This window comes from Dermacentor albipictus, unplaced genomic scaffold (assembly GCF_038994185.2).
Source record: "Dermacentor albipictus isolate Rhodes 1998 colony unplaced genomic scaffold, USDA_Dalb.pri_finalv2 scaffold_22, whole genome shotgun sequence".
In the NCBI taxonomy this organism is placed as follows: Eukaryota; Metazoa; Arthropoda; class Arachnida; order Ixodida; family Ixodidae; genus Dermacentor; species Dermacentor albipictus.
In genome coordinates, this window is record NW_027225576.1 from 630,868 (window position 1) to 656,847 (window position 25,980).

At 45.2% G+C, this 25,980-nt stretch overlaps 1 protein-coding gene and 1 long non-coding RNA gene across 20 annotated transcripts in view; one reads left to right on the forward strand and one right to left on the reverse strand.

Annotated features, from left to right (window-relative positions):
• Positions 1–25,980, reverse strand: part of LOC135897083 (uncharacterized) — a 497,858-nt gene that overhangs the window by 437,345 nt on the left and 34,533 nt on the right. For 8 of the 17 annotated variants that reach the window (XR_011509858.1, XR_011509857.1, XR_011509856.1 and 5 more), the window contains one exon: positions 24,308–24,471. The exons of 1 other annotated variant lie outside the window; for it this stretch is intronic. The gene's annotated coding sequence lies outside the window, so the exon portion shown is untranslated. Of the gene's footprint in view, positions 1–9,060; positions 9,254–9,317; positions 9,457–13,363; positions 13,600–16,673; positions 17,933–21,500; positions 23,032–24,307; positions 24,472–25,980 lie in introns of those variants that run through there. 8 more of the 17 variants (XR_011509854.1, XM_070529442.1, XR_011509852.1 and 5 more) reach the window with 7 other exon arrangements.
• LOC139052358 (uncharacterized) lies at positions 3,368–25,977 on the forward strand. Of its 3 annotated transcripts, none has more exons than XR_011509861.1 (6): positions 3,368–3,482; positions 4,991–5,150; positions 19,738–19,920; positions 24,682–24,810; positions 25,096–25,346; positions 25,711–25,977. It is a non-coding gene; the product is annotated as an uncharacterized lncRNA (long non-coding RNA). The 3 variants fall into 3 exon arrangements; XR_011509862.1 differs by having other exon boundaries at positions 24,682–24,780; positions 24,811–25,346; XR_011509860.1 differs by lacking the exons at positions 24,682–24,810; positions 25,096–25,346; positions 25,711–25,977 and having other exon boundaries at positions 19,738–20,833.

Sequence of the window (25,980 nt, forward strand, 5' to 3'; positions counted from 1 at the left end):
ATGTCTCTGTCTATTTTTGTCCATATACTCTGTCTATAGACTTTCTATAGACGAAAGTCAATAAGGTTTTTATTTCTTTTTGTGTACGCGCAGTCTATAGACGGTCTATAGAAAAAATTCCGTAAAGTGTTTGTTTCTTTTTTGTCTGCTTCCCCTCTACATGGACTACCTATAGACGAAAGCCGATACAGTCTCTATTTATTTTTGTCCATACTCTGTCTATAGACTCTCTATATTAGACAGTTAATAATAATAGTCGGCTAAGGTTTCTATTTCTTTTTCTCTCCTGGTGTATTGAATGTCTATATAAGAAAGTCGATAATATGTAATGCCGAGTTCCCATACTCCCCTCTTTCTGCGAAGGCGATGATATGGCACTGGTTCATGCGCGACCGGCACCGCGTGCAACCCCGGCGCGGCGGGCAAACCGTGCGGACTGCTAGTCGTCATTCGGTGCAGCTGCACCGAACGAGGATCGCGGCGGAACAGGCAACGTCCGAGTCACAAAGGTCTTCCAGGCACCCGAAGGCCCTAAACTTGGCTGCTTCCCGGACGTACAATTCGCGAGACCAGCTGGTGAAGGTCAGATGGTGATGATGTGGCAAAGGTGGTGAATAAGTCGCGAAAGCCGGCAGACCAGGTGGTGAATTCACCACCTGGTCTGCCTCTGAGTTCTCGTGGTATTGCATGTCTATAGATTAACAATAGACAAACATCGTTAATCTGGGCCCAACCCGTGTACGCTGTAACCAAGCGCAGGTACCGGTGGATAATACGTAGCTGCGTTTGATATAAGCCACTGAAGTTGTATACTGCTGAGATTGCTGTAGAGCCTATTTGTAGACATTAGTAAACACATAGTGTATACCTCCGCATTTGTTGACCACATGATATGATCTACATAGTCGGTCTCGGCAATCCCAAGACAGTCTTCACAGTTGTCGCATCACTTTTGCGGCAGTAGAATAAAGAAAGCAAAACGCCGATCCAATTGTTATAATAGTTGTTATGAACGCCAGCTTCAGCTACAAGTGGATTCCAATTAGGCATCGAGCTAACAGCAAGGACACTCGTAATGTTTGTAGCTGACAACGCGGACTTTGTGAATGTGCGATGAACCGATGTCGCGCATGTGGTGTTCGCGTTGTGTGTCGTCCGATTCTCGGATACTTTTCACATTTTCTTCATACCTCGGCTGCGTCACTAACATAGGGCGGTTTTTTGTTGACTGCTATCCTGCACTATAAACCCATCAAAGTTTCCCATTCACTTAAAATAGGTGCCAAATCATCAGAGCCCACCCAGTATTTCGCCGGCGGTATGCCTGGGCAGCCACGCATATGAGTACCTCAATGCTGTACTGATTGCTTTGACCTATCATCGGAACAGAAAATTAGCACTAACATACGTGCGGGCATCACATTTGGCGGTACGCTGGAAGATATGCTACAAGTACGCTGTATTACTAATCGACGCTGGCAATAATGCGTCTGAAACGTTTGAAGGGCCCTGTAATGGCTTTTACAAACAGCGCATTCAAGTTAGCGTTCCATTCTCATACGATAGCCCACAGCGTTTGTCATACAACCTGCCAGCGCATTTCCTTCGTCCACGAAAAAAGATGAATAATGGTGATAAAGATGAATAAAGGGCAAGATATAGTCCGGCGTAACGCGCGCGCGCGGCCACGCGCGTCGCGGTTAAGCGACGTCGGTGAAAAACGCGCACTCTACAGTTCGGCGTCACGGCGTAGCCGGCGTGCCCAGGCGCGCTTGGCGAACTCAACGCCGCCGGCGCGGAGATAGAGCGTGTTCTATTTCACGCGGCTGACGCTAGACCAGAATGCACTGCGTGCTGTAGCGGCAGCGAGCAGAAGGCAGAATGGCGGCCTGCGATGCGCGTCCTGACAGTGCGCCTGTGGTTTTTTCAACATCTGTGTGTGATGACAGCGCGAGTGAGGACGCCTGCTTGAAGCGATTAGCAACCATCCATGTGTATACGATGTGAAACGCATGGACCACCGCGACACAGAGCGGAAGAACCACGCGTAGGAAGCTATACGAAAGCAGTGTGGTCTCGCCACAGGTAAGCTGCATTTCGCAGCTCCTGTACTACCTGGTGGTAGTCGCCGAGTTGAGGGCGCTTGTCGAATAGCTTTCGCATGTACATACATGGTCCGCTTCCGTTTTTGACGTAGCCGAAGTACTAGCAATATGAGTGCGATGTTCTGGCTGTTAGGCATGGCGGCCGCATTTCGGTGGGGGCGAAATGCGAAAAACACCCGTTTGCTTAGGCTTAGGTACACGTTAGAGAACCCCAGGTCAGAAAGAAAGTGGTTTTCGCACGGAAAACCTTGTTTTTTTTTTCTGGCTGTCAAGACAAGTTAACGCCATCTCGCAAAAGTTTTCACTTTAGCGCACAAACAGCGCGCGGAACGAGAAGCGCGCGCTACCCGAACGGCGAGGGTATATGCAAGACGCGCATGCGCCATGTAAACAGCTGTTCGCCGCGGCGAAGTTGCGCTCCCTGTCGCACAGATGGCGCCAGCCTCGAGATGCGCGCGCGCGCCGAACTCTAGAGGAAGGAAATTTCTTGCACCCCTGGCGTCGCTAGCGCAGCGTATCCGACTTCGCCTGCCGCGGCCTGGCGCGCCGAGAACGCCGGACTATATCTTGGCCTTAAATAAGGGCCGTTTATAGTCCGACGTAACGGCCGCGCGCGCGCGCACGCTACGTCACGTCGGCGAAAACGACACGCACCGGCGCAGCTAACGCAACCGGCGGCTTCCAACGCGCCCCGACCGGCCCGGCGCCGATATGGCTCCGGAGCCATTCGCGCGTCGAAGTCGGCGGAACTCTCGCACCACAATGCATTGCGCGCGAAGAAAAAGGCGCCAACACAACTCCGCAGACGGCTTTTGCGGACGGCGCGCGACTTGGCGAACCTTATGCACATGCTCCGAAGATAGCAGCCTACGGCGCGCGCGTTGAAGTATAGAGGGGATGGCATCTCGGCTGGCGCAGCGCAACCGACGTAGCGTAACTGACCACGAACGACGCTCGCCCGCGCGCCGATAACGTCGGACTATAAACGGGCCTTATATCTTCACTTATTAAGGCCCGTTTATAGTCCGACGTTATCGGCGCGCGGGCGAGCGTCGTTCGCGGTCAGTCACGCTACGTCGGTTGCGCTGAGCCACGAGACGGTCATTAGAGGAAACGCCAGTTCACGGGATTGGCTAGTCGTTTCAGCGGGTGCGAGAGAGAAAATCTGGGGGCGTTTGCGCCTGAAATTTCTCCCTTTGCCTAGGTACTACGGAGGAGAAGCCGATTTGCTTGTTTCATATGCGTTTGTCCCTAGGCGCGCATTTTGCCGTGTGTCGGCTGGCGATTCCTTCAAATCAATGTCTCCTTTCTTGACGAAGCCGTGCGTGCCGTGCGTCGTGCATAAGTTTTCCTCCTGCGTCTCCTTGGATGTTGCCGGTAGGTTTGTTGCGCTTTTTGGTAACATACGGAACGTGCGACGGGATCAGTGAACCTGTGATATGGAGGACCAATCGGATAACTTAATGCCACGGCGTAATGCCACGGCCACGGCGTAATGCCAAAGCATTACACCGTGTCCATCGTGTGTTGGTTATCGGTGCATACTGCACCCTTCAAGAGATACGCGTGAACATGCATGTCTGCATGCCGAAACACATTTAGCACCCTGTAGCTGGGAAAAGCGAAAGTCGTTATGCAATTTATGGCCGTAGACCACTCTGAATCGTGATGGCGGCCGCAGTGTTCCGACTGGTGTTATAGAAGTGGCGGGGTGCTTTTTTCGTCCCGACGATATAATGGATTTTTACCAATACTGCGACAGGACGGCATACATCACCGGCAAACGGAGCCCTCACGAGAGCACCTGAGCTTATAATAACGCTCTGTCTAAATGTACATCCGATCCCGGCCACGGCGGCCGCATTTCGATGGGGGCGAAATGCGAAAACACCCGTGTGCTTAAGTTTAGGTGCATGTTAAAGAACCCCAGGTGGTCGAAATTTCCGGAGTCCTCCACTACGGCGTGCCTCATAATCAGAAAGTGGTTTTGGCACGTAAAACTCCATAATTTAATTTAAATGTACGTCCGACTTGCCTGCTTTGCTTCCGTTTCGCTAGCTCTGCGGCTCCCGCTTACCGATTTATTGCACATGGTTTTGCTGAAGAACCTTTATTTATATCGAAGGGGACCATTCAAATATTCCATTTAAAAGTCAGAGAGCAGCGTACAAAAAGTGTTGCACGAGCAAAGGTACTGCTCCAGGAGAGCATGCCTGGTCTACAGTGTGGCCCCTACTCCTCTCCCGGGAAGAGACACAAAACATTTTTAATGAGACGAAAGATGGCTCATTAAATCAATAATCCGTCATCACCAACTCGGCACGAGCGCCGTACGGGCGAGAAAGTCTTTCCGACGTAAACCCACTTTAGCAGTACATTTCAACTCGACATAGGTGACAGATTTCCAGAAGCACAGGCTGGTACACTTGGCTCACTGTAGCCAAGTGTACCAGCCTGTTACTGCCATTTTTATGAGACACCTGCTGCTGCTATCTCTTGCCACAACTGCGCCTTCATTTCGTTAACAGCGCCAGGACTGATGCTTGGCATCAGTAGCATTTGTGACAGAAAATGCTTGCTCTTTGGCAACTGATGACCCAATTAATTTGCTACTTTCTTCTGAAATTTGTGCTCATAAGTGCTGCTCTTGTCGTCACTGTCAAACTGATCTCCTTTGTGTGATCCCTTGTACTTTTTCTGTACCCTTCTCCCTGCACATGCTTGATCACTTTTTGTTGCTCTTCCCTGTCGCCGTTCATCTACAGTGGCACTGTCTTTTGCTATATGTGCCTGGCTGTCTATTGCTTATGCCGCATGTTCACTGTAATGATTTCCTTCGCCAGATACGTGAATTGTTAATTTCTAAAAAAACTTTTTATCTGCAGGGTCTCCTGGAAATTCATCCACAGCTGGAGACCAAAATTGTGCTTCATCCCAGACCACAGCTTATCTCCACATCAAAGCCTCATATCACCATTACATCTCCAGTCTCACTCACGTTTGCTCTGAACAGAAAAAAAAAGAACAGTTGCTGCACTTCACAAGGCAAGAATCCATCTAAACATTTTCTCCTGGGGGGGGGGGGGGGGGGGTATTCTGTAAGAGTACACCTAGTGGGCTGTCTATTTCGGCCACTGCTGATTGGATTCGGCTGTGAGAGGAGGAGACGAGCAGCCCTAGCCAATCAGTAGCGGCCGTAATGGACAGTCCCCTAGGTGGGCTCTTACAGAATACTTCTCCCCACACCCCACCCCCCTGCTCACCACATCTTGCCTGCTGCTTTCTCTTGCCTTTCTGCTTTGTCGCTACACCTAAGCTTTTTTTTTGGTGTTGTTGTTCAAGCAATAGCTCTTCATTGCCATTGCTATTTTCTCGGCCTTCACGTATTCTATTGCAGTCACTAGCGTCATACTTACTAATCAGTGCGGAAATAACGGAAGACACACAAAAGGGCACAGGACGAGTGCTTTCTAATAACTGAAATTTATTGGACACTAGCATCAAATGTCTCTTACCTTTGGTTGCGCCATATAACTTGCTAGAAATGCACTAGAAATCTTTATCATAGGGCATTCAATCTTGGAGCATATTGAAATTATAGCTATTTGCTTTGTGATGAAATATTACTTTGGTAAAAAACAACTAATTAACTTGGCAAGTTGTTTCCAAAGACTGCATCCTTTGCATGTCCAAATGTCCGCACCGTCCAAGTTCCTAAAGAACTTCACAGCTTCAAAGGCTTTTGCTTCATAATTTTGCAGCTTAATTTGGCATTTTATCCCCATTGTTCATCTGGTTAATGTGGCTGTTGTGTGACAGTACCGAGCTTATGACTTAGACCTTAGCATGAAGCAATGCTTAAAAACTGTTGTGCTCTTACACGCTTTATGAAATCACTGCTTTGTTTTAATGTTACTGGTGCTGTGGCTTTGGTGTTGGCTGCGAAGCCCAAGGCCGTGAGATCAAATCCAAGCCCCTGCAGCCACATTTCGATTGGGGCAAAATGCAAAAAATGCTCTGCACCATGCATTGGGTGCACGTTAAACCCAGGTGCTCAGAATTAATCCAGAGTTTCTCACTATTGCATCCCTCATCATCATTTAGTGATTTTGGCATGTAAAACCACTGAGCTTAATTTTTAAGTATTTGCCCACTACAAATCTAGATTTTGGACATCACTGCAAATGTAACCAATACACAAATTTAAATACTTTGTCATCTAAAGAAGAATGGGACACTATAAAATGCAATAATCACCATTATGTGCCTTGAAGCCAGAACAATATCGGCACGCTAGGAAGCACCATCGCTATTGCCTGTTGCTTGACGACTCCAATACACCTCGTCACAGTCAAACAGAACAGCTTTCACCTCCAACATTTGTCCACTCTTCTTTGCCTGTTGTCTAATCTCGCCAAATTCTATGGTTGCTATCCTGTTCTCCAGCTGTGAATTGTGGTTGGACCTCTTCAGACGTCTGTTGACTTGTTTATCTGACACAGTGAAGTAAAAGTGTAGTGCAGTGATGTTGCAGTGATACTCTTGCCAGAATAACCTACTTTTCATGAAACCAGTGTAGTAGTCAGAAGACTGGCATTTATGCCAGCTGCATTGCCAAGCTCCTGCACAAGAGCAGAGCTTAGCATCTGAGCATTCGCATCATTCTGAGTATCCTTGCATATCATTTGTGCTCGTTAAACCTTGCTACAAGACATCAATTTTCAGCAGCCAAACCTGACAGTTTTGGTCAATTTTTCGTGCTCCGAGCTAGTTTGATGCAATACTTTTAATGGAATTTCTTTATTGCTGTTTATTATGTGGTCAGTGACAGGATTTTTTTTTTATGCAAGAGTTAAATGGTTCCTTCAGTGAAAAAGCCGGCAGCATCCGTAGCAGCAAAACGGTGCTTAATTTCCCGTTGACTGTGACGCCATGTGAGCACACGAGGCGCGCTCATGACGCTAGCTTGCACTTGCTGGCTCGTGTCTCAGCGGAGGAAAGCGAGCGAATGGGAACATCTGCTGCTGCGCTACTTCGCGAGGGGAGAGTGCATTGCTACGACAACACATCACCTTCCCCCTAGCAAGCCTGTGTTACCACCTGTTCCTTGTCTACTCAAGCTCTTGTGTGTGTTCTAATTGTGCCTTGGTAAGGCTAAATCAATATATGCCAAGCGTCGTAATGTACCCGCTTGCCCGCGAGGAGTTCATAACTCGGACTGCTCAGTGGCGTTCAGTTGGACATTAAAGTATTCAGAACTCATAAGAAGTGCTTAGGTGTCCTCGGATTTTCTTCGTACTTAATGCACAAACTTTTAAGTCATTTTCCCTGGCAAAATTAGTTAAATATCATCGTCCCTTGTCCGCTGTCCGTCCTTTGTGTGAGCCTTATACATCTTCGCAGCCACTCCTGTCATGCACAGTAATTTGTGTACTTGTGCTTGTATCTTCCATGGCACATGATTAATTAATGCATTTTATTTGCATGATCCAACTAAACATGATCTCAAAAAGCTTCACTTGACTGCTCACTTGTCCCTGTGGCTACATTGTGTGGATGTACTATCACCGTCAAATGAAACGCAAACAGCACAGTGCGTTCCTGTAGCATCAATGAATGTATAGTGCACACACTTGGCCAATCATCACCCTCACAGGCATGCACATCTGGTTTCACAACACTGTGCAATGATGTTCGCCCTATACTGAGATAATTTTCTTTCTGTTTTGCTTCTTGTTTTCTTAGATTTTTGGGTTTTTTTTTGTTTTGAAATAAAAGGAAAGCATAACAGAAAAAAAATTTGACTGCATTCAATGTGTTAGAAAATTTTCACTTCAATTTTTTTTCCCCACACTTGAACCAAAAGCAGTGTGGCAACACTGAGTCTTGATGAAATGAATTGGCACTCTCGGAAACTGTTCCCACTGGTAATCGAAGCTGATCTTGAAGGCCATGCCTTTGCCTACTGCAAACACTGGAACTGATTTCAGGAGCTGGGAAATACGTTATGGCCCTCATTCATTGTTTTGCTTTTGCATCTTGGCAGTTTGCTGCTGCTATTTATAGCACAAGTGAAGGAATTGTAGCACAAGTAACACTGACACCTGTGCTGCCCTTTTTGGTGCTAGAGTGTGCGAAGGAAGGCTGCTATCTGGTCTTGAAATCCATCGAAGCAGCCTTATTCCCAGACATCACACAGCCTTGCCAAAATGGCGGTTGGCACGAAGGGTCTAGAGGCAGCGACTTCAAATAGAATTTTCGACTTATCATACCAGAAATGGTTTTATTTCCAACAAACTTTGTTGGGTGTCCTCCAGGCGAAAAGCTACAACATACAGCTTTAATGTGCCTGAAGGCCCTTGCATGGCAGCAGTAAGTCTCCTATCGGCAAACGCATAACATACAAAACACTAATCTATCAGGATATACATTTACAATGTAGCAAAAGAAATGTGTGAAATCTAAAGAAACATTAATCTTTTCAGATAATTACATAGTATTTATAAAATAAATTCTTAATGCACAACAAAGCCAAGATGCATATTATATGTATTATATGTCCCAAAAGATCACATTTCAAAAATAAGCACTACAGACAATATGTCTAGTATGTACACTCGCCCACAAAATATTACAGGGTGCGCGAGCGTGTGGCAAAATGACCCTTCTCCCCTTCTAGCTGTGCACCCACGGTATCAAGTTTGCACGCATGCGCATCCCTCCGAGACTGCAAGCGTGCATGTTTCTGCACTTCCTCCTTGTGCGCCGGCAATATCCGAATGTAGCCGTGAGGTGCCTCTCTCGCGATGGGCGCGAAACTATGTGAAGCCTGAGCTTGCGCGTGCCGCTGCGGCTGCTTTTTGTCGAGTCACGAGCGCCGACGCGTATGGCCCGGTGGCGAACCCAGCAAGTAATTTTTTTATTAGCTGCACCATTTCGTGTCCAATCTTTGTTGTTTCTTTTTATGAATGGGGCATTCTCCCACAGAAGAGCGTGTCAGAAAATGCCCTTATAGAAGGAGACAGTGTCAACTCCCATTGAAGACCAGCAGTTAGGACACATGGACCTGTGACAGAGAAGCTGACGGATGGATCTGGGACAGCGACGCTGGCCTGTACTTTCCTATCGTCTCCATTATCCATGGCAACCTGGTATGAAGAGCATGTGTTAGCCATTTATGCTTGAACTACTTTTTCCTGGAAACAGTTAACAAAATGTTTTGCATGGAACAAAGAAGGTATGTTCACCTGCACAAGTATTGGCTCATAGGGAAGGCTGGCACATAGACTGGAGGGATCAAGGTCGGACATGTTGATCTGGACTGCACTTTCAACTCGAAGTCTATGGCAGCCTGAAAGCAAGAGTGCTTATGCTAATTTTCTGTTTGCCCTACGACATAGAATACACTGCCTACTTAAAGTACTCGGTAAAGCTGTTGAACAAGTCCAACTTAGGAGGAATTGTAGAAGCCCGGTAACCTGGGAAAGTTGGTATGATTTCACTGAGAGGGAAAATTAATTTGCACCCATTCAAATCTGAACTACTGGAGGCACCAGCACCTAAGCCAGAGAACTAGGGGTAGAGAGGCTGGCCAAGACTGCTTTCATCAAAACTCATAGTAACATGATGGGAAGACGTCTGCCAGCCAATAACCGCTTCAACTAAAACTGTGCAGCATAATGTGGACAAAGCAAGACATAAAAGCTATAGAGACAAGCCCACGATAACTATGCTCATCCCTGTAATGTTGTTTTCCTTTTTCAATGATGCATGGCACAGTTTTACTTCAAACTCATGTTTACAAAATGGTCTCATACTATGTTTTATTGTGGAGTAACTGTTTATTCCATGACATAGTCAGCGAGATCATTACAACAGTCAAGTGAAATGTTTACCTCTGCAAGCAGCAACAAGCTTTCAGCACAAGCTTGCATGGGCTGTGAATATGCACAGAGTAAGTGTACGACATGGCTTGTTGTGTCAGGTGTACTGTCACATTGGCCAACTGTATGAGGAAGCTTGGAGGTTCCAAGCTTGAGAGTATTAGTTATAATAATGGGAAGAATGTCATATAGCAATAATTCATTACAATTGAACCTTGTTATATGAAACAATTATAAATAGAATTATTGCTTAAATAACAGGTGGTGAATCACCAAGAGAATTACATGTATATGAAACTTCATACATCAAACTTGCTCAGACATTAAATGGATATATTGAACTCCGCAGCATTGGACATTGGGACACATATTAAAGGCTTCACTGCAGTACATCGGCAGATCCCGGTGACGCAAATAGGACCTACAAATTCTGCATGGGCTAAAGGGCAGAAAGCGCTGCTCTGAATGTATCTATGTAGTCAAAGCCTTTTTAACAAAGTGCTCGCACCTTCAAAATCCTTCGCTATGCAGGTCACTTTGTTTTAAAGGTTGCGCAGCTCACTGCTCACAATAGCTAAGCACTTTCAACAAAAGAAAATCTTTAACAAGAATTCAAGAGAGACTTAATGAAATAGACCGCTAATCTTTCTCTGCAAAATATCCCTGACAGCATGTTCTACTGTAGCCACCCTGTGCTCCATTGAGGTTCCCAGCTTGCTCTCCAACCAAATGCAGGAACCATGCAAAGCAAAGCCCCCGATTGTCTAGTGCCCCAAGCCTCCCTTGCTGCAAAATTTTTGGTCGCCTTCGTTGACATTCGCGGCCTATCCATGCATTCGTCAGCCATTGATCCGTTACAACAAGTAGCATATGAGGTGAGTGAATCCTGGGGCAGAGCAACAGCACTAGTAATATCAGCACGCTCTTCAAATACACTGCTGTTAGCGCTAGCGCACAGCTTACCCTGGTGACATCTTCGCGGGGCAGTGGTGGCACTGGTGCGGCATTCGTTTTGTAAACGTAAATCAGCCACCAGGGATGCATTGGTTTCTTTTTTTTACAGGCAAATTAATTGTGGTCTTCATTCTAGAGCTGTTCGATTGTAATCTAGTGCTTATGCTGACGCTACTTGCTGCATGCCGCGGTTCGTTTTCCTCACGTGATAGTGTGTGACGCTGTTGTATCTCAGCTTTTGGACTTTAAAACCAGCAAGCATCTAAAATGTGCTGCATAATAGACAGTTTTAGTTTAGCATACATCACTGTGCATGCGCAGAATGCTAAACGACCCATTGCGTATAGCGTACACACACTGTTTCTCAGATTGAGCATTAGCGTCTTTGTGTGGTTTGCGGAATTGGCGTGAAACATGGCGGCGGCCCCGGCTGCCAGCTTTGATCGAATTGAATTTGGCGTTGCTTTTGTAAATGGATTTCGTTCTTAGCAACTGACTGTGTAAATGGCTTTCGCTTAGTCTCAGGGTGCTTCGATGACAGAGTATTATGGATAACCTTGTGGTGTTTTCGAGATCGCTTCTCGTTTCGAGTGAGTCGAAGCCTAACGAAAGAAACATCCGACATGTTAGCACCACCTATAGCTACAGTAGGGAGATAGCTGCAATGACGGCACATGGCCTCTGAGATCTGAACATCTCACAGGCCAACTAAAACTAAAAAAAATGTGTGCTGCTTAGCATACGCTATATATACTATAGCGTATAGCATACGCTATAGTTGCGTACGCTAAATTAAAGCTGTCTAATGTCAGACCCATAAGTTAGCTTCATCCCAATACAGTGGTGTTACGCATTCAACCATGCACTTAGCATTGTGATGAAGTACAGTAAAAGCTCGTTAATTCGAACCACGAGGGGAAGCCGCTTCAGTTCGAATTAACCAAAGTTCGAACTAACGAAAGTGAAGGAGAGCAACAGTACACTGCGATTTGGAAGCAGTAGGGCATGTCAGAAATTTGGCGTGTGCCGCGGCACACGCCAAATGGCCACACGCCATCTTCAAGTCGAAGCTCTGGGTCCGACTGTGCCACACCACCGATGTCCACCGAAACGAACGTTAGCCGAGGCTTAACACCATCACAATGAATCGCGACGGCCGATACTCCTAAGCTGAAAACAGAGGTGCACAACCGATGAAGACTGCCGAGACAAAGACGCTGAACATGTGAAGGTGGCGAAGGCCCTGATTCGTTGGTTCTTGATTGCAAGCGCAGCTGCGACGTGCTTTATTCGCTGTGTTTTGGAGCTTGCCGTGCCATCTCCGCACAACATTAGCAGCTGTACAAGATTTGCAAAGTCTCCGAGATTCGCAATGGGCAAGAAGTCTCGGAGGTTACGTAGAACGGAGAGACGGCAGCCGCCGTTGCCTTCTGGCTGACCCCGCGTCGGTTAGATTTTTTTCCCATTTTGCCTTCTCTCGCTGTTCTCTTCGTTTCGGAGGCAATACAGCCTTGTGTGTAGGCAGTAGGCGCATTTCTCTGGCCATGTGCCAGGCGAGCATAGTTCGAATTATCCGTGAAGGAACCTTCTCGCGTTCGAATTAACGGACTTTTTTATACATAGACTTCTGTGAAGCTTGGTCGGACCAGATCGTACAGTTCTAATTATCCATAAATTCGAATTATTGAAGTTCGAATTAACGAGCTTTCACTGTATACCAACAGTGGGAAAGGGTCACAAACACTGGACATAGCAAGGTTACGCGGTCAAGCATACCATAGCGCTGAAGCATACTGAAAGTGGAAAAAGATAAAATTACATGCAGAGTATCCTGTCGGAGTTATCTAAATGATGCATAAGCATTTGCTACTGATCACCTACTGTTTTGTCGTCATATGCTGCTGCGTTTCATATAATTGCGAGAAATGCCACGAAAAAATCATGAAATGGAGAAGCGCAGATGCAACACCAAAATGTTAAACCAAGACCAGCATGAGTATGAAGCAGAGGCCAGTAGTAGCACTCTTCACTCCTTTTACATCATGGTGCGTTTCGATGATGTTGCTGCTTCATGGAAGATGAGCATTGGCCAATGCGTGCTGTTCTACGTGACGTAATTGAACAGTGTCACGTTAGATAGACGTCATACGTAGATGTCAATGATGCTGCCTCCTCTCGATGCAAACCATTATCAACTGTACATTAGCGGCCGCTGCTTATGGCGCGGCTGCACAGGCCCGATCTTACAATTCGCTCGCTCATGCGGGCCTTATCTTGAAAGCAATCATCTTACGTGACGGACGAGTTTTTTCATTGGGTAAGCATAGAAACCTTTACGCATTTTGTTTTAAAGTGAAGCTTTCTTTGTCTCTTCCTTTCACTTTCCCACTCCAGCTGCTGATGTCACACACACCACGTCGGAGGGGGGAGGGGGGTGTTCAGAGTGTGTATATACATGACAGGCACAAGTAAGAGAGGAAAGGAGATGGGAGAAGCTTGTTTTCACCCCACCGCATCGAATGTGCACAATGCCCTCTGGAGCTCCCTGGCCGTTGTCACATTAGCCACCTGACAGCTGCAATTATCCGTGACTCCTTTCGGAAGCACTGAAGAAACTGCAATGCTTACGTGCGAGGCCAGAGGGGACACAGATAGAACTGTAGAGAGAAGAGGGAGAAGAGGCAGTTCCCATATAAGATGGGGGAAGTGACGTGAGAAGGCAAGGAAACTCCACTAACATACAACAGCGGTTGCGGGGTGCTTATGTTCAAGGCACAGTGCAATATGTTGCTGCTATTTCTGAAAAAATAAACACCATGCAAATATGTCAAGCGAGCAACTCACACAGGGCGTGCAGAAGCAGAGCCGCATTAATTAAAACGCACCGCAAACGCACTTCTGTGCCCGCCGCATTAGCTCTGCTGCTATGGCATTGCGAGAGGTCATGGATTTGATCCCAATCGCGGGAGCCACATTTCGACAGGGGTGAAATAGAAAACCCATGTGCACTTAGATTTTGGGACACATTAATGAACATCACGGTGTCAAAATTAATCTGGAGTCTGCCACTATGCTGTGCTTCATAATCTGAGTGTCGTTTTGGCACGTACAGCCCCACAATCCAAGTTTAATACTTCCGCCATAACGCGATGTGCCATATGAGGAAATGACAACACTCAACCTTCTCAGGAGTTATAAGATATGGCCCACAACAATGCCTCATGCAAACACCCCTCCCTGTGTGTTCTGCCTATTGCGCAGGCAAACAGCAGTGGTGCCCACAAGGTAACGTTTAACATCAATTCGCCAATCTCATGTTAGCCTAAATGTTGAAGAAATTAAGCTTTAGCCGTCAACACTGCTAATTATCGTCAATCAGAGCATCCAGCATGGAAAGCTTCATTTACATCAATTCCCACAGGGTGTGGGATCTGCATAATTTTTCTCTTATTCCTCATTTTTGTGTGCGTAGCATGAACAGGAAGATGTTCCAATGAGCTAAGTTTTGAAAATATACTATTATATGTGCAATCTCCGGTTATGGTAAAAGCACCGAGACCCTTAAGAAGTGTACAGGCAGGGATTTAGGGCTATTTCCGGCAGGGTTGTGGTGATTTGGGCCCTTGCTTCGCCCATATGCAAGCTCCGTATACGAGACTGCAACACAGCCTTGCACATGTTCCCGGCTATACATGCGCACATGTGCCGTCATCTGTCACAATATGAGCACCGAGACTTCTAATAACTCACCTGACACCCATTAAAAGTTGGTTCTGACGTTGCTGCAGTGATGGACCGCAATACATCACAGAAGCTCCAGTGCATAACACAACTGCATTGCGGTGAAGCTCAGTCTAGGGCATTGGCATTGAAACTTGTTTAAGCAATCACATTTCCTCAAGCCACAACCAGCATGCATATTCGTGCTCTTAAACTGCACAAGGGCCATCCATATGCCGATGTGTCGGAATGTTAAGTCAGGTGTAGTTCCGACCAGAATGCACATATTGTTTGGCATGTCTAGAAAGTGTTCCTTAAGTCACCTCTGCCGCATTACAGTTGAGTTAAGCAGGGAAGCTTATGCAATGTATTGCATTGAAGCATCTTAAAAGCAAAAAATTTCAATTTAATTGCTCTGGTGATTTAAGCCCCTTGTTTGGGGGTCCATGACCGTGCCCCTCTGGAGGGCACAAAGGAGTGAGGAATCATGGTTGGAGAGCATGACACGAACCCTGGCGATGGAGAAACAGCTTTGATGACCTGCTCTACCGAAACTGCACTGCTTGTTCAGCAGGCGTTAATCAAGAAGCTAGAAAAATGAAACCTAGTAGTCCGGATATTTATTGACTACAGCAAGGCTTTTGACAATGCAACACAAGATTTTATTAACAGAGTTCGCTGCCAACGGTGTACACGGAATGACACATTTTGTTGTGTTCGTATCTGCTTGATTGCAGGCAATACATTGTCATTGGAAATAGTATTTCCTTCGACAGGGCAATATTGTTAGGTGTCCCACAGGGCAGCATTTTAGGTCCCCTTCGACATTTATGTTAATGACATGATAGACATACGAGGGTTGATCCAGAAATAAGGTTCCCATCAATTTTAGAAAAAGACAACATTGTTTATTCTCATAGAAATTTACGTTATTGGAAAGATGAAACTTACATAATCGGCATCTTTTCGGCAACTTATGAAATTTACATAATTGGCAACTTATAAGTAAAACTTTTAATAAGTAAAACGAAAACATATAGCTTATTTGTCCATAAAGCATCTAAACATGAACTTGTAATGCGTTACCGGTCCATTTTATCCAATGGAAAATAAACCCCATCTTGGAATGCATCTTGGGGAATCCCACGTGATAGCCAGCGAGCTTGCATTTTGCATCCAATCTGGTCCTTTCTGATGCTAACGTGCTGCACAGCGTGCATCACATACTCCCGCGCTGCGAGGTTTTCAAATGGGTCGGCATGCGCACCTTCTAGCAGACATAAGTCTTCGTCTGTGCAAATCTATCTTGTAAAGAGCAAGACAGGCAAGGTGCCTCGATGCACGAGCCAGAGTGGGTGTGTGCATCGACCACCCTTGCTAGGAAAAAATGGCAGCAACCTTCTGCTCAGGCAGCTTGTAAGCGGACCGTGTTTCTGACTCCGCCAGCCCGCTTGCACCTAAGTGGAGGGCGCATGTGCATTCGTGCTTCCGCTCAGCTGCTTAGCAGAGTGTAAAAACGGCAAACTCTACTAAAGCAACCAGATCACTTGGCTTCATAAGGCACTATTTGCACTCGGCTAACTCCAAGACAAAATTTCTCGCTTACTTGACTCTGACTCTAGTTTGTGTCGAGGCCTACCTCGAACACAAACTAGTCCTTGCAAAATAAGGTTGCTCGCTTCATCACAAGAAACTACTCACATACATCTAGAGTTACGGAAATAAAATATTAAATTAATTTAGCTCCTCTCAATATACGCAGGCTTCTGACAATATTGTCCTTCTTTCATAAACTTTACTCCAATCGGTTGTCCCACGTTACTCTAAATATCAGACTAGCTTGTGACGCGTGTCTTGACGGCTTGATCACCAACTTAAAATCGCACCCATCTTCGCCCACACTAATCCGTTTTTCCACTCACCTCTCCTCCTCGCGATCTGACACGATTCATTTGTACATAATTTGAAGTTGTTCCTAGATATCTGAACTACCTCTTACCATGCTGTTCTGTTCCAGTTGCATTTCTTGATGTTCTTATTTAATATGCAATTTTGCTTTCCTGTTTAGGAATCTATACTTAAATTTTTTTCCATTGTTTTGTAATGTGAAACAGCTCATTGTGATAAGTCAAGTATATTAGGAACCTTGAACCTTGTCATTACTATGTTTTTTTCACACACTTTATATACCTTGTAATAAGTCATTTTTTGCACTAATTCATGTTGTTCCAATTCATATTTCTTGTTTAGTTGTGTACTTTTGGTATTTTTTGCTCCTTTCATTGTAATCCCTGTAAGAGTTGGTGTCTGCCATGAAAAGGGTACCTGGCCCATACCATTGTTCGACTCATTCATGCTAAGGATGTTGTTGAAGGGAGGAACTTGTTCTCATTAAGAATGAGGAGTAGGGGATTTATTTACAATATCTACATGAAGGGTGGAGAACATTACATCTGATCAGTCTAGCATGACTGAAACGCACACTGAACAGCCGAAAATGCTTACACTCTCTGTCCTTACTAGATCCCTAGGCCAGGGAAAGCTGCCATCCAACCTTCATCCAACCAAAGCGTCCAAAGTCGTCGAAGTACCCGCCTTTGAGGGCGAAGGTTCACACACTCTCTTGCACTTTTGTTTTACTGAACACACCAAAATGAGCGGGGCCTCATAGACAGGTGTTGTCACGCTTGACTCAAGCTGGCACGTCTTGGTTCCTGAGCTGACTCTGCAGTTAGCTGCTAAATCTGTCATGACTGTGACTTTTACCAGAGTACATGGGGGAACGCCATAGAACAAACATTTCCAGGAGTTTTCTTGCTCCAATTGGTCCCTGAAGGTGACAGCGAACCAGCTAACAATCCTGTCCACCAAACGTGTCTAGCCTTACTGGCTCCGAAGGGCTATTCGAAGGGGGCGTATTGTTGGCTTCACGAAGCGATTCATTGCAGCGAAGCCAGAAGGTCACTATCCCCGCTGGCCAATCGTAACATCCCCCACCCCTATGCCTCCTGGGCTCTTTAGAGTACCTGAACAAAAAAAAGTGTTATGGAAGTTAATATGACCGGTATAAACAGCAGCGTCGCAGCAACACGGACTGCTGCAGACGGCAGCACCAGGTGTGCTGGTGACGTTCTGATCATTACAAGCTGATACTGCTCTTTAGTGCCTTATCCATCTACGTCAAACCATTATGCGCTGCGTGGACCATATCTTGAACGCCGTGTTCTCGTCGCTTTGCCTTGAAGAGCGGGCCCATATCTTGAAAGCGATCTGCGAAAGGGGCACGGTGCGGTGTGTGCTGAGAGATTTGCGAGCGCTGCTTCGATCTCGTGGTAGCGACAGGCAGAACAAAGGTAAAGCCACTCGCTGCTGCATGCTCTATCTATATTGTATGCACTTTTCACTTTGTTGAGTGCTTGAAGGCTGTTCACCTCCGCCGTGGGTCGGCCCAGTATTGCACTATCTCTGGGATCGGCCCACATTTTTATCTTGCGTGATGGACGTTTGGTAAGCATAGAGATGCTTACACATTTAAGAAAATTTTAACACCCAGAACCAGCCAATTGGTACCATGCCAGTATGTTGCAAGTACTTTTATTTAAGTAGGTAGAAAGCCTTTGTAAATAATTAAATAAAAGGTTTGTGGGCTAATGAAAGCAGCTGTGTGCCTAGGCGTCGGAGAGGCAAGAAATTACAACTGCACTAAAACAATTCGCTCTGTCACACATAACAAAAGAAGTGAAGGTGAATGTCTTATGTGCATTGCAAATGACGCATGTGCTTTCATATGCACTATGGCATATGCACAAGTGTATTACACCCGATAACAATGCAAGAAGCTCGACAAGAGACTGCCGCGAGGCTATGAACGGCGTCCAGAAGGAGGGGCCATAGCACAAATGGATGCAAAGATGGCAGTGGTGGACACAAACAACATTGCTACCATTCCATGCACTCTTTTGTTACAAGGTGGTTTGCTGGCCTCTGCAAATAGATATGAGTCGATTCATCAGCTAACTGTAGCTTTAGTTGCTGATACCCAACCGACCTGATGAAGCGGTGCTGATTAGGGCCAATGGTCAGGGTACTGTGCCATGAAATTAGCTTTTGTTGATTGTGATATGGGCTGCAAGCAGTCGCCGGAAGCTTGGTGTTAATATATTGGTACGATTGGCGATTGTTTCCGAGATCATTCGTACGGGTTTTTGATAACTGATGAATCACTGCTGTATGAGTGCATAAGATCACAGCAGATCTGCTTTCCATGTGAAGCTTTCATCACTTTTACTTGCATATTATTCTACTATATGCAGGGCTCACAAACCATATACGATATTTTCCAGACAATAATTTGAACCTGGCACAAGTAACCTCCCCCTCTTTTCACAAGTCAACAACCATCACAAGTGTGCACAGAAGTTAGTTTCTGTACTTAAAGGATCACAAATTGCCATACAGTTCTGAACCACGTGCAAGAACACATGTATGCAATGCAAACTGTGTGCCTTCCAGTGGTCAATGGGTCTTAGCGCATGCCATTGTGCTTGCTATGAATGCTGCTTTTGTCACCGTACCCTGTTAGCATTGCATATAGTAATTGCTTCGATTGGTGTTGACAGCCAGGACGAATTTTTACTGAGAGAGGCATGCCTGATAATCAGATCATGGTATTGGCATGTAAAAACGCAGATTTGTTTTGTGTTCTTGTTTAGAGACAAACCAAGTGCCCTTGAAATGCTGCATGCAATGCATTGACCTCAGGCAATCCATTGCATTACTGCAAATATTACTCAATATTTGAAAAGTCTAGTAGATGATCCATCTCAAACTGAATTACTTGCACGTTCACTATTTGTTTCCTATATTTAAGTCTTCTTCTCATACCCCTGCTGAAAACGCTGCGTTGCCCTGAAAGCGTGAAAATACCGCACCTTTGCGCCGTTCACGTAGCCAGGTTTCAGGCAAGTTGAATAGTAGCTAAATGGTGTAAATGGTGTAGTAGAACCACCATTAAGCATGTGCTGGAAGTCCAGTGCTTAAGTTAGAATAAACCACCAGGTTATCTTTTTCCACAGCTACAAGTAAACAAAAGCTGAAGCGGCCTTCAAGTGTTAAGTGTGGAAAAAGATGTTTTGCGGCAATGGCTGTGACTGAAGACAACACAGGTATGTATGTGGTTTTCCAATTCAAGCACAGAGGCCACGACTTTGAACTGGGTCGTGTTTTTCTGTCCAAGTCGGAAAGAACTGCTATTGCTGGTAAGAAACCGCTTTTGCTCTGCTTTATAATACATAAAGAGTGGTTGTTGAGTTTTCAACATCCCAAATACAAGGCAATACTCATGCCAGACCATGCAATGAAATTGGAGCACATGTTAGTGCATTTGAAATTCATGATTTCCACATAATTCGAGGCCACCTTTACTGACTGCAGGGCATTATAGTTAAAGACATCATAAACATGTTTATCATTTTGCTACATTGTATCAATGCCTGAAGAGTTCAGAGAGAGAGAGAAAAAAGGGAACCGTTCTCCAATTTCACAGTGGTAACAAATACTTGGCACAGCCAGTGGCCTATATTTGACCTATATGGCTATTCTTATTGCAGGCAACGACTTTAGTTATTTTATACTTGTTTGCATCACTTCATGTACCAAGCAGGAAGGTGTAGTGCCTCCTGGTGCACTGTAGGCCACGCAGCAGACTGTGGCTTTTTCTCTTTCTGCTTTATTTTTCAGGCTTGCAGTTAACTGGATTGGTATGACTTATGATCCTAGTGGGATTCAATGTCTCAAAATAGCAGTAAGCTGGAATAATTTCCACTTGGGATTACTTAAGGTGCATTGTACATAATTATGTCTGCCATTTTGCTGAAACTGATGTGCAAGTATTACAGACATTGATGAAACTGCGACCTCTCACCACTACTGTAGGTCATCCACAGCAGATGTGCTTTCCATGTGAAACTTTCATCAGCTCAAGTTGTATTTTACTCTACCATATGTAGGGCTCACAAACCATGTGCCATACTTTCTGGACTATAATTTGAACTGTTGTACAAGTCACCCCCTTTCCCCCTCTTTTCACAACCTTCAAAGAAAAAATATGTGTATATAACTCATTGTATAAGATGCATCTATCTTAACTTGGGTCAGCATCGTGAAATGCGATTGTGCATGTTTATACACTTATCCTAAAATGTCGTACTTACCCATTTCAGGGCACTAAACTTCAGTAAAAAAAATTTTCATGAGCCGCACATTCTAGCAGGCAAAATAAACTGCAAGCACATTGCTGGAGAAAAAGAATGTCTCATGTTGGTCTTGCATATATAAGTTACACTGTTGTATAATACGCTTGGACGAATATGAAAAGAATAGTGGCACCTATGGTACCTAAATATTTTGAATGCTCATGAATCAGCTATGTGAATAAAACATGATTGGAACGGTCACGATAATTAGGCTTATACCCCGTCACACGGCAAATCTAATGTCATTTCCAACAAATGACATTTCTTGCGATTAATGTCATTATCACAGTGCGCTGTCACACGGCGAAAACTGTCATTTGAAAATGATGACAATGACGATAGTAAAAAAAAGACACGCCTCAAACCCACTTTTGTCCAATAATTATTTTCCAATATGCTAAATTCCACTAGAATATGTGATCGTTGCTTTCAAACCGTAGCGTTTGATCACTAACTTGTCGACATTGCCAACGAAGTCGAGTCCAGCTAAGGCAAGCAACAGGGCGAAGAGAACGATACGTGCGTCCGCTACATCTGCTAAAGTGGTAAGAGAAGGGCAGTTGCATGTCATCGCCGTTCTGATGTGCATGCGAGCTTCTAATATCCTCATTCTTGGAGCGTGCCACAGGAAAACACGCGCACGCTTTTACGCCAAGTCAATTGAAGTGGTCGCGGCCGATGCTCCGGTGAGAACCAACACAACTGCTGCAGCGAAAGAGGGCTGTCTGGTCACTAAACTGAGAGTAGTTTTCTGAATTTACGCACGTGATGGACTTTAATGTCGTTAAAGCAATAATTAGGTAATAAAATGGATAGATTAACAGTTATTTCTTGTTAAAACAAAAAAGAAGCATGTACTGTTTGCAAAACACTGGTAAACTTGTGGTGTCGAGGATACACATTCAGTTCCAAACGAATGCAAATGAGTTTGGCGAACTCATTTGTTTGTAAATGTCATTTTCGAAAATGTCCTTACGTTTTACCGTGTGACACCAAAGAAATGGCATTATCAGGAAATGTCATTCGTTGTAAATGACATTAGATCTGCCGTGTGACAGGGGTATTCAGGGTGTCTACCAACCGGGAAAACCGGGAATTCTCAGGGATTTTGAGTAGTCTGGAAAAAGTCAGGGAAAACTCGGGGAATTTGGGCCTCTATCAGGGAAAATTAGCGGCAATTTTATTGAAAGGGTCGAAAGTCGCGGTAATGCTGGCTCGAGTAGCAGACATGAATCGTAATGAATCGTCTTTGACGCCCTGTCGTTGGCAGGAGGAGTTGCCAGTGTACAGTCAACGAGCGACTTTCCGGATTCCTGATAATTTGGACGGCTTTGCGGCGCCACCTCGTACCCCATAGTGTCAACTTATCAGAACGTGTGAAATTTCCGACGTAAGAACTCCTTGCCGTCCGATTTTCCGGACGTTTTGCCGCGACCGCAGGTTCGAAACGGCATTAATCAAAGGCACCACCGCTGCCGTTTTGATTACTTCGCCGCCTCGAACCGGCACTCGCACGCAGATCCGCTGGTACCCGTTGCCACCACTGCGGCAACGCTAGGCCTAGCTGCTTCGAAGTTCGCTACGAAGCTTCTTGCCATTAGGTGCCGAACTTTTTATTGAAAGAATTCGCTGCTGTCAGCAATGGCACGGACTCCACCTTTGTGGTCCTTGCGATTGGCTTAGAAACTTGGAAAACACGGTGCATTGCATAATGCCGGTTCGTGAAAGTCAGCTTCGCCTCTGTACAGAAATGTTACTCGGTAAAGCTTACGGAAAAGTATTGCAATGAAGCATAACAAGCGTGGGAAGGGGCTATTGCCACGGAATACAGTATGTATATCTTAATTACGCACGCGGGCACCCGGCATTTCCTGTCACAGTACGAGCACAGGTATGCCTAATATGTGTACCGACAGGCCTTCAGAGCGTTTTCGAACGTGCCTGTGGCGGTTTGAGCCCCTAAGGGCAGTAAATGACACGCATTTATTTTTTTCCAACTGGCCGATTTTTCAGACGTTTTCGCAGCCCCTAGGGAGCTCGAAAAATCGGTCGTGGACTGTGCAACTGATTAAGATGCTTCAAATGGTCCTTGGGGCGGACAAGAACAGAAGTGACCTACGCATTGAGGAATAAACGAGAAAGGAAGCTTGTTGCCGCCGTTTTGAAAGAGCTCGAGCTCAAAAAGTAAAGTTTTGGCTGATGCCGAGATGCAGGTGTCTCTCATCCAAACCAAAATACACTCTTTGAAGCAGTGCAACACAACACTCGGGCGTTGTGCGCGGGCTGAGAGTATGTCAGGACTGTTGAGGTTGACTTACGAGCTGTTGAGACAGAATCTCAATTGTGAGAGTTCGGGCCTCATGCCACTGAGGTTGGTATCAGTTGATAGAAATAGCTCATATTAGAAAATATTGGCCTTTGTATGCATCTCCTTTTTATTCGTATTTGATGATGTCCGACCCTATTTGCAATTGTTTTCGAAGACACTTTATTTGCTGTGCATTTTAATAACCCCTGCCGTCTATTCTCTTTTTGAATAACATAAACACTGCTCCTTAGTATTCAAATTGGATTAAGTTGCTTTTTTTTTCATGTGCTTACTAGAGAGTGACAGCATCAGGTGATATGGTTTCAGCCCGTGTTGATATAAAACATAGTTCTGCATCACTCAGGGAAATTTGCTATGGCACTCGGGGAAAACCTGGAAAACTCAGGGAATTTGGAAATGTCAACTTGGTAGACACCCTGGGTATTAGACATGAACTTGTAAAACAGCTTCAAGTGTCCAGTCAGTACTCTACTTGACTGAAATAATACCTTTAACTCAAAAACCCACATGACTGCGTAGCCTTCAAAGCATACGTTCACAGGTGTGTCTGCTCCGTAAATATGGATGAGTGACTGATAAATCAACTCTATAAATAATTGCTGAAAGCTTTAATTGAAAATTTTTATATTGACATTAATCAAATTATGTCCATCAATGCAGTCAGTAACAGTGATGTTTATATTTAAGTTAATCTGGAAATGCTGCACGTTTTCGATTGCCGACTCTGTTTTGCCCTTCTATGGTGGCATGCCACTATGGAAGTGGCAATAACTTCTGCTATGGAATGTAATTGGAAAATGAAGTTCTAACTGAAGGATAGAAATTGTAAATAACGGCAATATTTAGTAAAGGAAATAAAAGTGGAAGACATTTTTGCCCTGGGTAGGATATGAACCACAATCTTCACATGTCCAGTCCAGTGCAATGCTTTCACAATGCTTCAGTAATGTCTTTTGTGCGGACAAGGTTACCAACAGTGAAGGATGAAATTGGCAGCCTAGCTGTAAACTTGGTACACACAATAAATTTCTTCACTTACGTACCTGATAGCACTGGTGCAGATAATCCCTATGACGGTTTATCAATGACACCAAACATTGAAACACTTAAATATGTAATCTTGCCTCTTCAAATGTAATGTAATCGTGTAGTGTAATTCAGAAATGTAATCTTGCCTCTTCAGCAGCTGAAGGCTGCATAGCACCATGTCCTTGCAAAGAACTGACCTAAAAAGAACAAAAATTGCGACAGCTTGAACTATTTAACACACACCATTGCAAAAGGTTTTTGTAAGGCAATGTAACTCATTATTCAATTAAAGGAATTCTAAATAATGATATTAAAAATATTCATCAGTGCCCATTTCACTTCCTTGCGTGCTCGGTAATAGTTACTTATGCTTCAACTAATATACACTTTTTCTCTACTCTCTCAAGACAAGCTGCGAGAAGGCGTGTCCATTGATGCAGTACTGGATAATGTGCGGTCCAACGTGGATGAGACATTGCACCGCATTAACCTGTTGAGCAAGCAGGGTCTCCGCAACATAATGAGGGATGCCAGAGGTCTCCGCAACATAATGAGGGATGCCAGAGTCTAATAATAATAATAATATATGGGGTTTTACGTGCCAAAACCACTTTCTGATTATGAGGCACGCCGTAGTGGGGGACTCCGGAAATTTTGACCACCTGGGGTTCTTTAACGTGCACCTAAATCTAAGTACACGGGTGTTTTCGCATTTCGCCCCCATCGAAATGCGGCCGCCGTGGCCGGGATTCGATCCCGCGACCTCGTGCTCAGCAGCCTAACACCATAGCCACTGAGCAACCACGGCGGGTATGCCAGAGTCTCAAAGACCGAGCGGCTGCATGATAATGACTATGTGAGCGTGCAACTCTGGGTTGAGAGGATGCATAGTGAAAAGGAGAACCTATTGCTCTTCTTTAAACACCAAAAAGTGGCATTCTTTTAGAGAAAAAAATCAGGACCTTTTGGATGACAGATTTTATGCTAGTCATCATGACCATACCACAACAGGAGCTTTTCAAGAGGCTTGGAACTGATCGTGTATGTGTCGATGGAACACATGGAACAGCAGGTGAGCAGTACTATATAAATGCACCAATAATAAAAGCAAAAAAGAGGGAATGCTGTCTGAGAATAATTGCAATAGATTTGATGAGTAGTATTCCTTCACACATGATTTCTCTCTTAATTTTTCTCACATTTTTTAATTGATGCAGTTCTCGATTATCAGTAACAGAGCAAGAATGAATTCATCGCTCTGTACACTGGTGATATCATTCCATTGCTACTGTCCTCATCGCTACATGCCCTGCATATCCTGTCTGTATTGGCACCACGCAGTTATGATAGGTCACATAATACAGCTCTTATCACATTTGTCTTGTGGGGATGCGCGACTGTCGCACGTCCCCTGATATGTTGTTTTTCCTGTATAGCTTCCGTCTCCTGCATTGCGGCTTCGCCGCGGGCCCCAGGCCATGCGAGAGATGGCGCAAGTGTTGCACTGCGAACGCCGCCTCACGGCAGGGTTACTTGGGGGCGCAAGGGAGAACACGCTTCCTCTTTGGTTTGGGACGGCAAGCAGCGCGGACGTGCCACGCGTGCACCGATCCATGCTTCTGCAAGACCGTCTCGTGAGGCCTTGTGTGAAAGAGTCACCGTTCGCGTGACCGTGCACACGAACAACCAGGCGTTGGGATCCAGCA